Source organism: Lactuca serriola, chromosome 4 (genome assembly GCF_051521515.1).
Source record: "Lactuca serriola cultivar US96UC23 chromosome 4, Lser_US96UC23_V15, whole genome shotgun sequence".
Taxonomy (NCBI): Eukaryota; Viridiplantae; Streptophyta; class Magnoliopsida; order Asterales; family Asteraceae; genus Lactuca; species Lactuca serriola.
The window spans coordinates 190416557-190431036 of record NC_136411.1 but is presented as its reverse complement, the minus strand read 5'-3'; positions in this window follow the sequence as shown (position 1 = coordinate 190431036).

The following is a 14480-nucleotide window of genomic DNA, read 5'->3' as shown; positions in this document are numbered from 1 at the left end:
CCAACGTGACCTAAATGAGAGTTGAAGATCTCATTAATAGGAACTCAATGATAAAAAGACAGATGAAAACGGAGTCCGTATTGTCACACCTCGAAAACCGAAGGCAGAAATATTTCCGGGGTTGACTCCACGTTGAGTATCAAATCCAATGTACATAGTAAGTAAAGTAGAAAAACCATTACATTACATATAAGAGTTTTACAATTGTTTTCAAAAGTAAAATTGTACAGTTGTGATACATAGTATATAAAAACAAAATAAAACAGGATCTTCTGAGCACTCCAACTCCGAGCAAAAGGATCTTCGGTACCTGTTCTAACGTTGACCTGAGAACACAAGCGGTTTTGAAAATCAGCATAACGCTGGTGAGTTCATAAGTAGTTTTGTTTTGGTGAAAATGTTCATACTTCCTTTCTGTTTCTGAAAAATGTAACACACGCCAAGAAAATCCCACATTTTCTTAATAGTTGATTGTTGTTTCACAATTACAAAGTATAGTAGGTTTGTACACTAAAAACACATTACTCATGTGAAAAACGTATAGTTTGATTATCCGGTTTGTTAAACTATTATGTTTGAGTTCCAATGTATCCCCAGGAAAATCCCATGCATTCCTGATTGTGAGTTATCATTTGTAAAAGATGTAATGTTATCTGTTTTGTTACACTTTTCTAGTTAAGTATATGATCCCCAGGAAGGCCCCATGCTTTCCTAAATGTTGGTTTTCAATGTAAAAGATGTATAAGTTATTTATTATTACTATGAGTAAATTTCTGTTATCCAAATTGCGAGTTCCATAACCATACTAAAGACTGAACCTGTGGCAATAAGTAGTCCACAAACTTATGACTTTCATCACCCTTGAACCATTTCGGTTCGGCTGTAGCTAGCAGCCAGGTGTGGGGTAGTCAGCCCCGTATAGATCTATTCACTCAAGTCACGCTCTCTAAATCCCAGAGATTCTGGTTACGGGTGTAATCCTCCACTCGCGTATCTATGTGGAGTGTTCGCCGAGGACGTGTCTCCAATCATACAGGAATAACAAATTTACTAATAATAATATGATAATCCTCCATTCGCATATCTATGTGGAATGTTACCGAGGACAATACAATGTACAAATTATATTGTTCATGTGTTCTAATGTCATGCTTTTAACTGATAAAATGTGGAAAACTATTTGTGAAATATATAAAACATAACAGTTTATAAAACCTATTTCACAAATAAATGTTACGTGATCTACATGTTCTACTGGTTATTAGTTGTGTATATCAGTATTAAAAGCATATGAAAAGTGGCACACACACACACGAAAATAAGTTTTGAGTACAAGAAAAACCCTTGTACTTTGCTTGTGTTCCCCCCTGGAAATAGTGAAAAACAGTGAAAAAGGGTAGGGGTATGAACTCACCGGACTCGGAAATGCGTCGGTTTTGGATACTAGACGTTGGTTCGGGGATTGTTTACTCACGATGTCCCTATGTAAAATGTAATAATGTCCATATAATACTAATTAGATTTACAATCACTAATCATATGGAATATTACACTCCAACGAGGTTAAACACCTCAAAACGAGCGTTTGGAGTGACCCGGGTGACATCTTCGGACGTAATATGGCACTAGGGACTTAGGACTTGTGTTTACTCCCCAAGAGTAAACATATTAGGAAGTTTACAGCCACAAAACACACACACACATGAGTTTACGGCCGTAAACTCATGTTGGTGTGATTTTTAGGGTTTAATGGCTTGAATGGACATGGGGATTGTTGGAATGGACTTCTAGAATGCCTTGGTTTAATTTGTTGGGACATATACCATTTAAAAGGGAGTTCACAACTGTAAACTTAGAGTTTACGGCCGTAAACTCTCTTATGGTCATAAGAAATTGATTTAAGGCACTTAGGACAATCACATGTGATTCTAATAAATTTTCCAAGCCTTGTTATGATTTAATGGCATCATTTAACACATGTTTGGGATTTTACGGCCTAAAGGCATGTTCTATGGCCATAAACTCTCATATGTTACATTTTGATGTGTTTAAGACTTCCAAACTATTTTTAGATGGTTCTAGGATTTACCACAAGACTATTGGTTAAGTTTAAAGGCATTTGGACATGTAAAAATGAGTTTACTCTCCATTTTTGAGGGGTTTACGGCCCAAGCATGAACCTTGGCCATAAACTCCTATTTACTTCCCAAAAATTATGTTTATGATGTTCTAGGACAATTACCATTATTCTATAATCCATATCTAAGCCTTGTTTGAGTCTAGGAAGGGTTTAAGGGCTTAAAACCCATTTAATTTAGTGTTTACGGCCTAGGCACCTTCCAGGGCCGTAAACTCTTAAACAAGACTCTAATCCATGGTTCAAGGCATTCTAAGCTCATTCCATAAAGTCATCTAGTCATATCTAAGGTCTAATTGTGGTTTGGAAGGATTTTGTTGCTCCAAAAACCTCATTTATATGAGTTTACGGCCTAGGATAGTTCTAGGGCCTTAAACACATAATAATGGTCCTAATCCATAGATTATACTCGAATTTGAAGGCTAAAGAGGTTGTATAGCATGCTAGGGAAGTTACCTCAAAGATTTGAAGCCTTAAACTTGAGATTTGGACCTTTAATTCTAGTTTGAGGAGAGAGGTTGGAAATGATTGTGGAAGAAATGTCCAAAAGCTTCAAATGAAAGCTTTGAATCACTTATATAGTGCTCGGGAATTGGATACGACGGAATTCTACCCGATACCGGCGTTAAGTGGGGCTTTTGGTCATACCCGACCAAATTGTCGTGACCCGATATGGTCGATTCTAGAATTTTTCCGATAGCTATAATGGGGTGTTAGAATGATTCCTAATGGCATTAAGACACCCACTAAGTCATTTTATATCGATATAAGTTAATGACTTAAATAAATGGCAAAATCGGAAACGAATTTGGAAATGACGTTTGGTTGATCGAATTGGATTACAATTTGAGTTACAAGAAGTGACATGAAATTTCGGGTTGTTACATTATCCCCCCGTTAGAGGGAATTTCGTCCCAAAATTCAAGACAAGATACAAGATAAAATACAAATCATGGATCTAGAAAAAGTTGTGGATACTTCTGTTTCATCGAGTCTTCCCGCTCCCAAGTGAACTCCGGTCCCCGCTTGGCATTCCAGCGAACCTTCACTAACGGGATGCGACTTTGTTTCGTACATTTGACTTCTCGATCCATGATTTCGATCGGTTCCTCCACGAAGTTGAGGTTTTCATCGATCTCGATCTCGTCTAACGGAATCACTAGGGTTTGATCAGATAGGCACTTCTTGAGATTTGAAACATGGAAGACAGGATGGATGTTACTGAGCTCGTGAGGTAAACGAAGTTTATAGGGTACCGGACCAATCCTGGTGAGGATCTCAAAAGGTCCAATGTACCTCGGATTAAGTTTCCCACGCTTACCAAATCATACAGTGCCTTTCCAGGGCGAGACCTTCAACAGGACATGGTCTCCAACCTGGAATTCCAGTGGTTTCCGACGGTTATCAGCGTAACTCTTCTGGCGATCACGTGAAGCTTTCAGTCGTTCTCGTATTTGGATGATCTTCTCGGTGGTTTCACGGATGATCTCAGGACCAGTGAGAGCACTGTCGGGGACTCGACTCTTGGCTAGCTGTGTATCTCCCACCTCAGCCCAGCACAAAGGGGATCTGCACTTACGAGCGTATAGGGCTTCGAACGGGGCAGCCCTAATGCTGGTGTGATAACTGTTGTTGTACGAGAATTCGATCAAAGGTAGATGTGCGTCCCATGACTTTCCAAAGTCAATGACACATGCCCTAAGCATGTCTTCCAGAGTTTGGATCGTTCTCTCACTCTGTCCATCGGTCTGAGGATGATACGCCGTGCTCATATCTAGTTTGGTTCCAAGAGCTTTCTGGAGAGACTGCCAAAATCGGGAGGTAAACCTGCTATCTCGATCAGAAATAATGTACGCAGGTACTCCGTGCAGTCGGACTACCTCCTGGATATAAATTCGCGCGAGTCTTTCCATCTTGTATGATTCTTTGATTGGAACGAAGTGAGCTGACTTTGTCAAACGATCGACAATCACCCAAATGGTATCGTACCCACTCGAGCACTTGGGTAGTTTGGTGATGAAATCCATGGTGATCATCTCCCATTTCCATTCAGGTATCTCGGGTTGCTGAAGTAGACCCGAGGGTTTCTGGTGCTCAACTTTTACTTTGGCGCAAGTCAGACACTTACCCACGAACGTAGCTATCTCAGCCTTCATGCTTGGCCACCAGTATTGTTTCTTGAGATCTAAGTACATCTTGTCAGAGCCCAGGTGAATAGAGTATTTGGTTCTGTGTGCTTCCTCCATGACTAACTCTCTGAATCCTCCGGACTTGGGAATCCAGATTCGATCCATGAAGCAATGGACTCCGCCACCTCGGATCTCAAGTTTCTTTTCCATTCCTCTTAAGGTTTCGGTCAACACATTCTCGGGTTTGAGGGCTTCTAATTGAGCTTCTCGGATTTGTATAGGTAGGTTGGAATGGATAGTCATCGTCGGGTTCTTCACCTTGCGGCCTGCATTCTCCTTTCTGCTAAGGGCATCTGCTACCACATTGGCCTTGCCGGGATGGTAACGGATTCACTGAGTAGTTCTACCCATCGCCTTTGTCTCATGTTCAAGTCTTTCTGATCAAAGATGTGTTGCAGGCTCTTGTGATCAGTGAAGATCGTGCACTTGGTTCCGTAGAGATAATGTCTCCAAATCTTCAACGCAAAAACCACGGCTCCTAGCTCCAAGTCGTGTGTGGTATAGTTGACCTCGTGTGTTTTCAACTATCTAGAAGCATAGGCAATTACTTTTCCCCTTTGCATAAGCACACAGCCTAAGCCTTGATTAGACGCATCGCAGTAGACAACGAAATCTTCTGTCCCTTCGGGTAGGGATAGAACAGGCGCGCTGGACAAGGCTCTTTTCAGCGTCTGGAATGCGGTTTCTTGCTTATCATTCCAACAAAAGGGTACACCTTTCTGTGTTAGAGTGGTTAGAGGTTTGGCGATTCTGGAAAAGTTCTGGATGAAACTTCGATAATAGCCAGCGAGACCCAAAAATTGCCGGATTTCTGTGGGTGTCTTCGGTGCTGACCAATTCTCTATCGCCTTTATCTTGGAAGGATCTACATGAATACCCTCCTCGCTTACCACATGACCGAGGAAAGTTACCTTCCGAATCCAGAACTCACATTTGGAAAATTTTGTGTACAACTTCTCGGATCGTAGGGTCTCCAACACTAGTCTCAAGTGTTGTTTGTGGTCTTCTTCGCTTCGGGAATAGACGAGTATGTCATCAATGAACACAATGAAAAACTTATCCAGATAAGGACGACACACCCGGTTCATCAGGTCCATGAACACCGCCGGTGCGTTGGTTAGACCAAAGGGCATCACTACGAACTCGTAGTGTCCATATCGAGTCCTGAAAGCTGTTTTGGACACATCACTTTCATGAACTCGTAGCTGATGGTACCCTGATCGAAGGTCTATCTTGGAGAAGTAACTGGCTCCCTGAAGTTGATCGAAGAGGTCATCTATTCGCGGAAGAGGATATCGATTTTTGACAGTCAACTTGTTCAGCTCACGATAATCGATACACATCCGAAAGGATCCATCTTTCTTCTTGACAAACAGAATCGGAGCTCCCCAGGGCAAGGAACTCGGTCTAATGAATCCTTTACTGAGCAATTCATTGAGTTGACTGGATAATTCCTGCATCTCTGCTGGAGCTAAGCGATACGGAGACTTCGCTACGGGAGTAGCTCCAGGAATTAGGTCTATACGGAAATCGACCTGACGCTCGGGAGGGATTCCTGGAAGCTCTTCGGGAAACACATCAGGAAAGTTATAGACTTCGGGGATGCTCGCAAGGTCTTTAACTTCCTATTTCTCGTTGATTACATGGGCCAAGAATGCAATACACTCCTTTCGCAGGAGTTTCTGAGCTTTGATGCAGGAAATGATACGAAGGTTGGAACCGAGTTTATCGCCATAGATTACTAGAGTTTGACCCGAAGGAAGGTTGAGACGGATGGCTTTTTCAAAACAAAGGATATCCGCATGATTGGGACTCAACCAATCCATGCCAATGATGACATCAAAGCTCTTTATGGATACTGGCATAAGATCGATAGGAAATGAATGGTCGTTCAGGGTAAGGGTACAACCTACGAACACCTCACTAGCACTTTCCTTCTCTCCGTTCGCCATCTCGATGGTAAATATTTTGGTTAAAGGTTGGGAATTATGTTTTAGGTTATGTTTGAATGCATGACTAATAAAGCTCCTCTCAGCACCCGAATCGAAAAGAATATTAGCATATGAGTTGTCGAGAAGGAACGTACCCGAGACAACAGTGGGATCGGCGACCGCTTCCTCCCGTCCCATGGCGAGGACTCTTCCGATGTTATCAGCAGTAGACTTTTTGGGCCAGTTTCTTTTGAAGTGCCCAGCCTCACCACAGTTGTAGCAGGCTTGACCAACGCCTACTCCCGAAGATTGATTGGCCGAATGGGCCGGAGCTTTGCAGAATCGGACTGTGTGCCCCTTCTTACCACAATTGGTACAGGAAAGTTCTCGACAGGGGCCAGGATTGTGGTGATACTTGCACTTTTCACAGAGAGGGAGATTACCAGCATACCGGCTGGTAGGAGTTGGAGCTGTGGATCCCACAACAGAAGCAGCAGCAACGGGGGTAGTAGCAGCATGGACTGCTACTGTTTGCTGTCTTTTGGAGGATCCTTGAGAAGATTGACCCTTCTTCTTCTTCCAGAATTTTCTTTTCTCACCACTGCTTTTAGCCGACTCAGGGGCAGTGGTGGCTTCCTCGACATCATCATTGTGATCAATTATGGCTTGGGCTAAAGTCTTAGCACTATCATCTGTGTCCGGGCGAGCAGCTAAGACATGACCTTTTGTTGGATTGGTTAGCCCCCAAATAAACCTCTCGATCTTTTTACTTTCAGGAGTGACCAAACCAGGGCAGAGAAGGGCAAGATCATCAAATCGGGAAGTGTATGCAGCAATGTCGGAACCTTTCATCTTCAGGTTCCAGAGCTCGTGCTCTAGCTTCTGCATTTCACCAAGGGGACAGTATTCGGCAAGGAGGAGTTCTTTCATGGCGTTCCAGCCCATGGCATTGGCTACGGGTAGGGTTAAGGATTTGACTCGGCTATTCCACCAAGTCAAGGCTTTATTACTGAAGGTACAGGCTGCAAATTTGACCTTATCGGACTCAGCACAGGCACAGATTTCGAAAATGGATTCGATTTTCTCGAACCATCGGGATAGGGAAATGACACCTCCAGTGCCATCAAAGGATGTTGGTTTTGCATTGATGAAGTCCTTATAGGAACTTCGATGTCCCTGATTGCCTTCATGATCTTGAGTACCACCTCCTGAACCACCAGAACTACCGGTGTTCAATTGGGACATGGCAGCTGCCACCGCGGCGGTAACAGCTATCTGGAATAACACGGGATCAATTTCAGGAGGAGGTGGTGGTGGAGGGTTGTTGGTCTTTGAGTTGGGTCTCTTTCTGGGAGGCATCTTGATCTAATAATATCAAGAAAAAGAGGATGATAAGTCCTCTGAATTGAATCGAGAGATATGACAGATATTTATTCCAAATAAGCGATAAAGCAGGAAAGAGTTATTGAAGCAGGTAAACTATCGCTAATGGAATGATCGAGGATCTATACGTGAACGAGGATTTCTATAAAGGATTGATTCGAGAAATACTCCCATAGTATTTCATGATTCGTTACGACACTGGCTCGATGTTTGTGGTATTAGGGTAAGTTTTAGGCATGCCGCATACCACAGTCACTCCCAACCACATGTTGGTCGTGTCTCGAATGAATATAGTTGGCCAGGCTATATTGATCCTAGACACGACTACATAACTGTCCAGGTTTAACCGCAGTACATAACACGCATTTACTTATGTTTTGTTCTACTTATAGTTACGGATCTCGACGGCTCGGTATACTTATATACTTTTGAAAATACTTATAGTTTGAAGATACTTTTATTTCAGAGCACTTAGGCCCTTTAGTGTTTATAGTTTTATACCATGTAAGGTTTGGTATACTTTATTCACTATAAACAAAGGCTCTGATACCAATCTGTCACACCCCGAAAACCGAAGGCGGAAACATTTTCGGGGTTGACTCCACGTTGAGTATCAAATCCAATGTACATAGTAAGTAAAGTAGAACAACCATTACATTACATATAAGAGTTTTACAATTGTTTTCAAAAGTAAAGTTGTACAGTTGTCATACATAGTATATATAAACAAAATAAAACAGGATCTTTTGAGCACTCCAACTCCAAGCAAAAGGATCTTCGGTACCTGTTCTAATGTTGACCTGAGAACACAAGTGGTTTTGAAAATCAGCATAATGTTGGTGAGTTCATAAGTAGTTTTGCTTTGGTGAAAATGTTCATACTTCCTTTCTGTTTCTGAAAAATGTAACACACGCCAAGAAAATCCCACATTTTCTTAATAGTTGACTGTTGTGTCACAATTACAAAGTATAGTAGGTTTGTACACTGAAAACACATTACTCATGTAAAAAACGTATAGTTTGATTATCCGGTTTGTTAAACTATTCTGTTTGAGTTCCAATGTATCCCCAGGAAAATCCCATGCTTTCCTGATTGTGAGTTATCATTTGTAAAAGATGTAATGTTATCTGTTTTGTTACACTTTTCTAGTTAAGTATATGATCCCCAGGAAGGCCCCATGCTTTCCTAAATGTTGGTTTTCAATGTAAAAGATGTATAAGTTATTTATTATTACTATGAGTAAATTTATGTTATCCTAATTGCGAGTTCCATAACCATACTAAAGACTGAACCTGTGGCAATAAGTAGTCCACAACCTTATGACTTTCGTCACCCTTGAACCATTTCGGTTCGGCTGTAGCTAGCAGCCAGGTGTGGGGTAGTCAGCCCTGTATAGATCTATACACTCAAGTCACGCTCTCTAAATCCCAGAGATTCTGGTTACGGGTGTAGTCCTCCACTCGTGTATCTCTGTGGAGTGTTCGCCGAGGACGTGTCTCCAATCATACAGGAATAACAAATTTACTAGTAATAATATGATAATCCTCCATTCGCGTATCTATGTGGAATGTTACCGAGGACAAGACAATGTACAAATTATATTGTTCATGTGTTCTAATGTCATGCTTTTAACTGATAAACTGTGGAAAACTATTTGTGAAATATATAAAACATAACAGTTTATAAAACCTATTTCACAAATAAATGTTACGTGATCTGCATGTTCTACTGGTTATCAGTTGTGTATATCAGTATTAAAAGCATATGAAATGTGGCACACACACATGAAAATAAGTTTTGAGTACAAGAAAAACCCTTGTACTTTGCTTGTGTTCCCCCCCCCCCCCCTGGAAACAGTGAAAAACAATGAAAAAGGGTATGGGTATGAACTCACCGGACTCGGAAATGCGTCGGTTTTGGATACTAGACGTTGGTTCGGGGATTGTTTACTCGCGATGTCCCTATGTAAAATGTAATAATGTCCATATAATACTAATTAGATTTACAATCACTAATCATATGGAATATTAAACTCCAACGAGGTTAAACACCTCAAAACGAGCGTTTGGAGTGACCCGGGTGACATCTTCGGACGTAATATGGCACTAGGGACTTAGGACTTGTGTTTACTCCCCAAGATTAAATATATTAGGAAGTTTACATCCACAAAACACACACACACACATGAGTTTACGGCCGTAAACTCATGTTGGTGTGATTTTGAGGGTTTAATGCCTTGAATGGACATGGGGATTGTTGGAATGGACTTCTAGAATGCCTTGGTTTAATTTGTTGGGACATATACCATTTAAAAGGGAGTTCACGACTGTAAACTTAGAGTTTACGGCCATAAACTCTCTTATGGTCATAAGAAATTGATTTAAGGCACTTAGGACAATCACATGTGATTCTAATAAATTTTCCAAGCCTTGTTATGATTTAATGGCATCATTTAACACATGTTTGGGAGTTTATGGCCTAAAGGCATGTTCTATGGCCGTAAACTCTCATATGTTACATTTTGATGTGGTTAAGACTTCCAAACTATTTTTAGATTGTTCTAGGATTTACCACAAGGCTATTGGTTAAGTTTAAAGGCATTTGGACATGTAAAAATGAGTTTACTCTCCATTTTTGAGGGGTTTACGGCCCAAGCATGAACCTTGACCGTAAACTCCTATTTACTTCCCAAAAATTATGTTTATGATGTTCTAGGACAATTACCATTATTCTATAATCCATATCTAAGCCTTGTTTGAGTCTAGGAAGGGTTTAAGGGCTTAAAACCCATTTAATTTAGTGTTTACGGCCTAGGCACCTTCCAGGGCCGTAAACTCTTAAACAAGACTCTAATCCATGGTTCAAGGCATTCTAAGCTCATTCCATAAAGTCATCTAGTCATATCTAAGGTCTAATTGTGGTTTGGAAGGATTTTGTTGCTCCAAAAACCTCATTTATATGAGTTTACGGCCTAGGATAGTTCTAGGGCCGTAAACACATAATAATGGTCCTAATCCATAGATTATACTCGAATTTGAAGGCTAAAGAGATTGTATAGCATGCTAGGGAAGTTACCTCAAAGATTTAAAGCCTTAAACTTGAGATTTGGACCTTTAATTCTAGTTTGAGGAGAGAGGTTGGAAATGATTGTGGAAGAAATGTCCAAAAGCTTCAAATGAAAGCTTTGAATCACTTATATAGTGCTCGGGAATTGGATACGACGGAATTCTACCCGATACCGGCGTTAAGTGGGGCTTTTGGTCATACCCGACCAAATTGTCGTGACCCGATATGGTCGATTCTAGAATTTTTCCGATAGCTATAATGGGGTGTTAGAATGATTCCTAATGGCATTAAGACACCCACTAAGTCATTTTATATCGATATAAGTTAATGACTTAAATAAATGGCAAAATCGGAAACGAATTTGGAAATGACGTTTGGTTGATCGAATTGGATTACATTTTGAGTTACAAGAAGTGACATGAAATTTCGGGTTGTTACACGTATGAAGAAGTTATGAATTTTACGCGGTCATTTAACAGTATAATCTCCTCCTACTGTTAAATTTAAGATCGGTCGAGAATTAGTCAATGGAGTCAAAATGAAAGTTGTAGATTTTATTTTTACCTATGCGTAGATATAAAGAACGTCAAAACGGAGCTCGTATGCGAAAGTTACGGATTTTAGAAGTCGAAAGTGTGTTGTGTGAAAATGGGTGACATGGCACAATCCTGGCCATTGCTATCTCCCCAAGGCTTGCCACCAGATGGTGACATGTGGCACCAAAATGAGCCATATTTCACCCTATAAATACAAACCCTTCCACCCTCATTTCTTCACACATTTCCCATTCTTTCTTCTCTCTAAACCTCCCAAAACTCCCCTAGCCCTAGAAGAAAGCCCCGGAGCGCTTGACGGCTCCGAGAAGAAAAGCTTTCGGCTCGGAAGTTCTGCCCCTACAGAGCCCGACTTCTAGCCAAACCTCCTCGTAGGTAAGATATGCCTACGTTATTTTAAATATAGTTTTTTATTTAAATATAGTAATGTTATTAGGACCTTATAATTAATATTTGGGCTATTATTATGAGTTATATAAGTGTCGTTATAATATCTTTTTAACCACTCGCAGTACGGAGAATCTAGTTTGGAGGGCCGCTTGGATTCCTTGATTTCAGAAGTGCTATATGCCAAAATGATCATGCCCTCAGGTTTTCCATGTTTGGCCCCTGTCTGTACATAGTGGGTGAAAAGTATTGTGTTAACGCTTATATAATAGTAATAATAGTTAGACTATTAATTAGTCTCGTCGAGCATTAGACTAAACTCTAGTGGTAATGCTACTAGGTTTTGTCAAAGTAGTTGTTTAAAGTAAACGAAGTGTCGTCCGAGTACCGAGTCACCACCTTATCAGGTGAGTGCATAGTCCCTATCATGAACATGATTTTAATATAAGTATTAATTATAGTATTAAATATATGTTAAAGAGTTAAATATTTCTTAAAGAGTTTATGTGTCAATGCATAATCCCTTTCATTAACATGATTTTAATACAAGTATTAATTAATGTATTAAGTATTTGTTAAGGAGTTTATATGTGAGTGCATAGTCGCTTTCATGAACATGATTTTAATACAAGTATTGATTGAAGTATTAATTATATATTTATGTGCGAGTTAATTGATGTGGCCTGAAATACGTGTTAAAGAACATACCTGATTATATATGATTATTTAGGATAAAGAGTAAACCTAAATTAATTATGAGGAATATTGGGTAGTATTTTCTTACGAGTAACGGTGAGTTATACTCAGATAATAGAACTTTAGTATATGTCATTGAACCGGGAGCATGGATTAGACATAGTCATTGTCCCTAGTCCGAGAGTATGGATTGGACATAGTCAATTGTCATTAATCTGGGAGTATGGATTAAGATATAGTCAGTCGTCCTTAGTTCGAGAGTATGGATTAAGACATAGTCAATAATCCTCAGTCCGAGAGTATGGATAGGACATAGTCATTCGTCGTTAATCCGGGAGAATGGATTTACACATAGACACTTGTCCCTAATCCAAGAGTATGGAATGGGCACAATTATTGATCTGAGAGCATGAATTAGATCCGAGAGTATGGGTTAAGTAAGAGGTAAAATTTAAGGTCCAAGTGTATGGATAGTCTCGTTGTAAGGATTAACGTGTTGGGGTAAGATTTGCTTATATATATATATATATATATATATATATATATATATATATATATATATATATATATATATATATATATATATGTATATGTGTGTGTGTGGTGAAATTGTATATTTTGTGAGTTCTAAATTATATATATGATATAACATTGTGGGATTGAAATCCCTATGTACTCACCAGGTTTCCCAACCTGATCCACTCAAGCTTATTTGTATCACAGGTGTCGATACGGAGTTACATTACACTGAGAGATTAAAGAGATGTAGATCACTAGTGTAAATGAATTTAAGTTATGTTTATACTTATGTTTCTGTATTGACGATGACATCCCAATTGTTTTAAAATGAATAAAAATACATTTCTTCGAAAATGCTTTGATAACGTATTTATCATGTTTTACTAGGAACAAATTCCGCAACACTTTTACTTAAAATGTTACTCTGATTTTTAAACAAAGCATAAACAAAATTGGTCTTTTCTGGCCGTGAAAATGGGGATGTCACGGTTGGTATCAGAGCATTAGTTTAAGCGAACTAGGAATAAGTATTTATTTCTAGACTTAAACTTAGAATGTTAAGCGAAGATCGTAAGGAGTGTGTCTAATATATTTTAGGAAGTACACCTGAATAGCCATGAGCACTAGCTCATTTAGGGAAGATGCCTAAATTGCTTTTATGTGCTAAATGATTTGCGATGCTTTATGATGCTATCGTTTGATCCGATATATGGTCTGTTGCCGGCCGAATCTAGAAACTTTATGTGTTCAGATTTCTAAACGTTTAATTATGATATTTGAACTGGCATGTAATCTTTCGAAGTAATTAGGAGGATTACACATCTAAACCTTCTTTTTCTATATTATCGTTTCGATACACCAAACGTTTGCTTGGGTGTATAGAATGTCATGATAAGGACTCATAGCAGAGTAAGCAAATGGAGGAAATAAGAAGGATTACGATAGTGAATGACACCTGTTGGAAGATATCGTAAGAGTGATATCTTGCCTTTAGAATGTATCTAATAAATAATACGTCTAGTATAGGAGAAGTACACTTTCGATTAGCAGAAAGAAAGATTTTTGGTATAATCCATGAAGTTATCCCATCGTCTGATAATTCCATCAACAACCGAGTTGAATCAGAATTGATGACTAAAGATACGCATGGAAGAAGTCCTGATAAAGTCTAGGGAAACTTATATGATTTTTGGACACATTTCTATGTGTTAAAATTGTTTTTATAACTTGGAGACCTACGAGACAATACTTGGGACAAGTATGAGTAGGTGTGAAAGGTAGTAGAGGCCTATACTACCGGAAGCACAGGACTCACGCTTGGATAAGGGAAAGTCGCAAGGTTACCAAGGAACTAGTAATTGATTCTGTTTTGTTCATGTCTGTCGTTACCATCGTTTCAGTAATGATTATGAACAAAGTGACGATAAAGAACAAGTACCCGTTGCCAAGGATCGATGACTTGTTCGACCAGTTGCAAGGTTCGAGCTATTTCTCGAAGATCGATCTTAGGTCGGGATACCATCAACTAAAGGTGAGAGAGCAGGATATCGAAAAGACTGCTTTTAGAACGAGATATGGACACTATGAATTTTTGGTTATGTCGTTCAGACTAACCAAT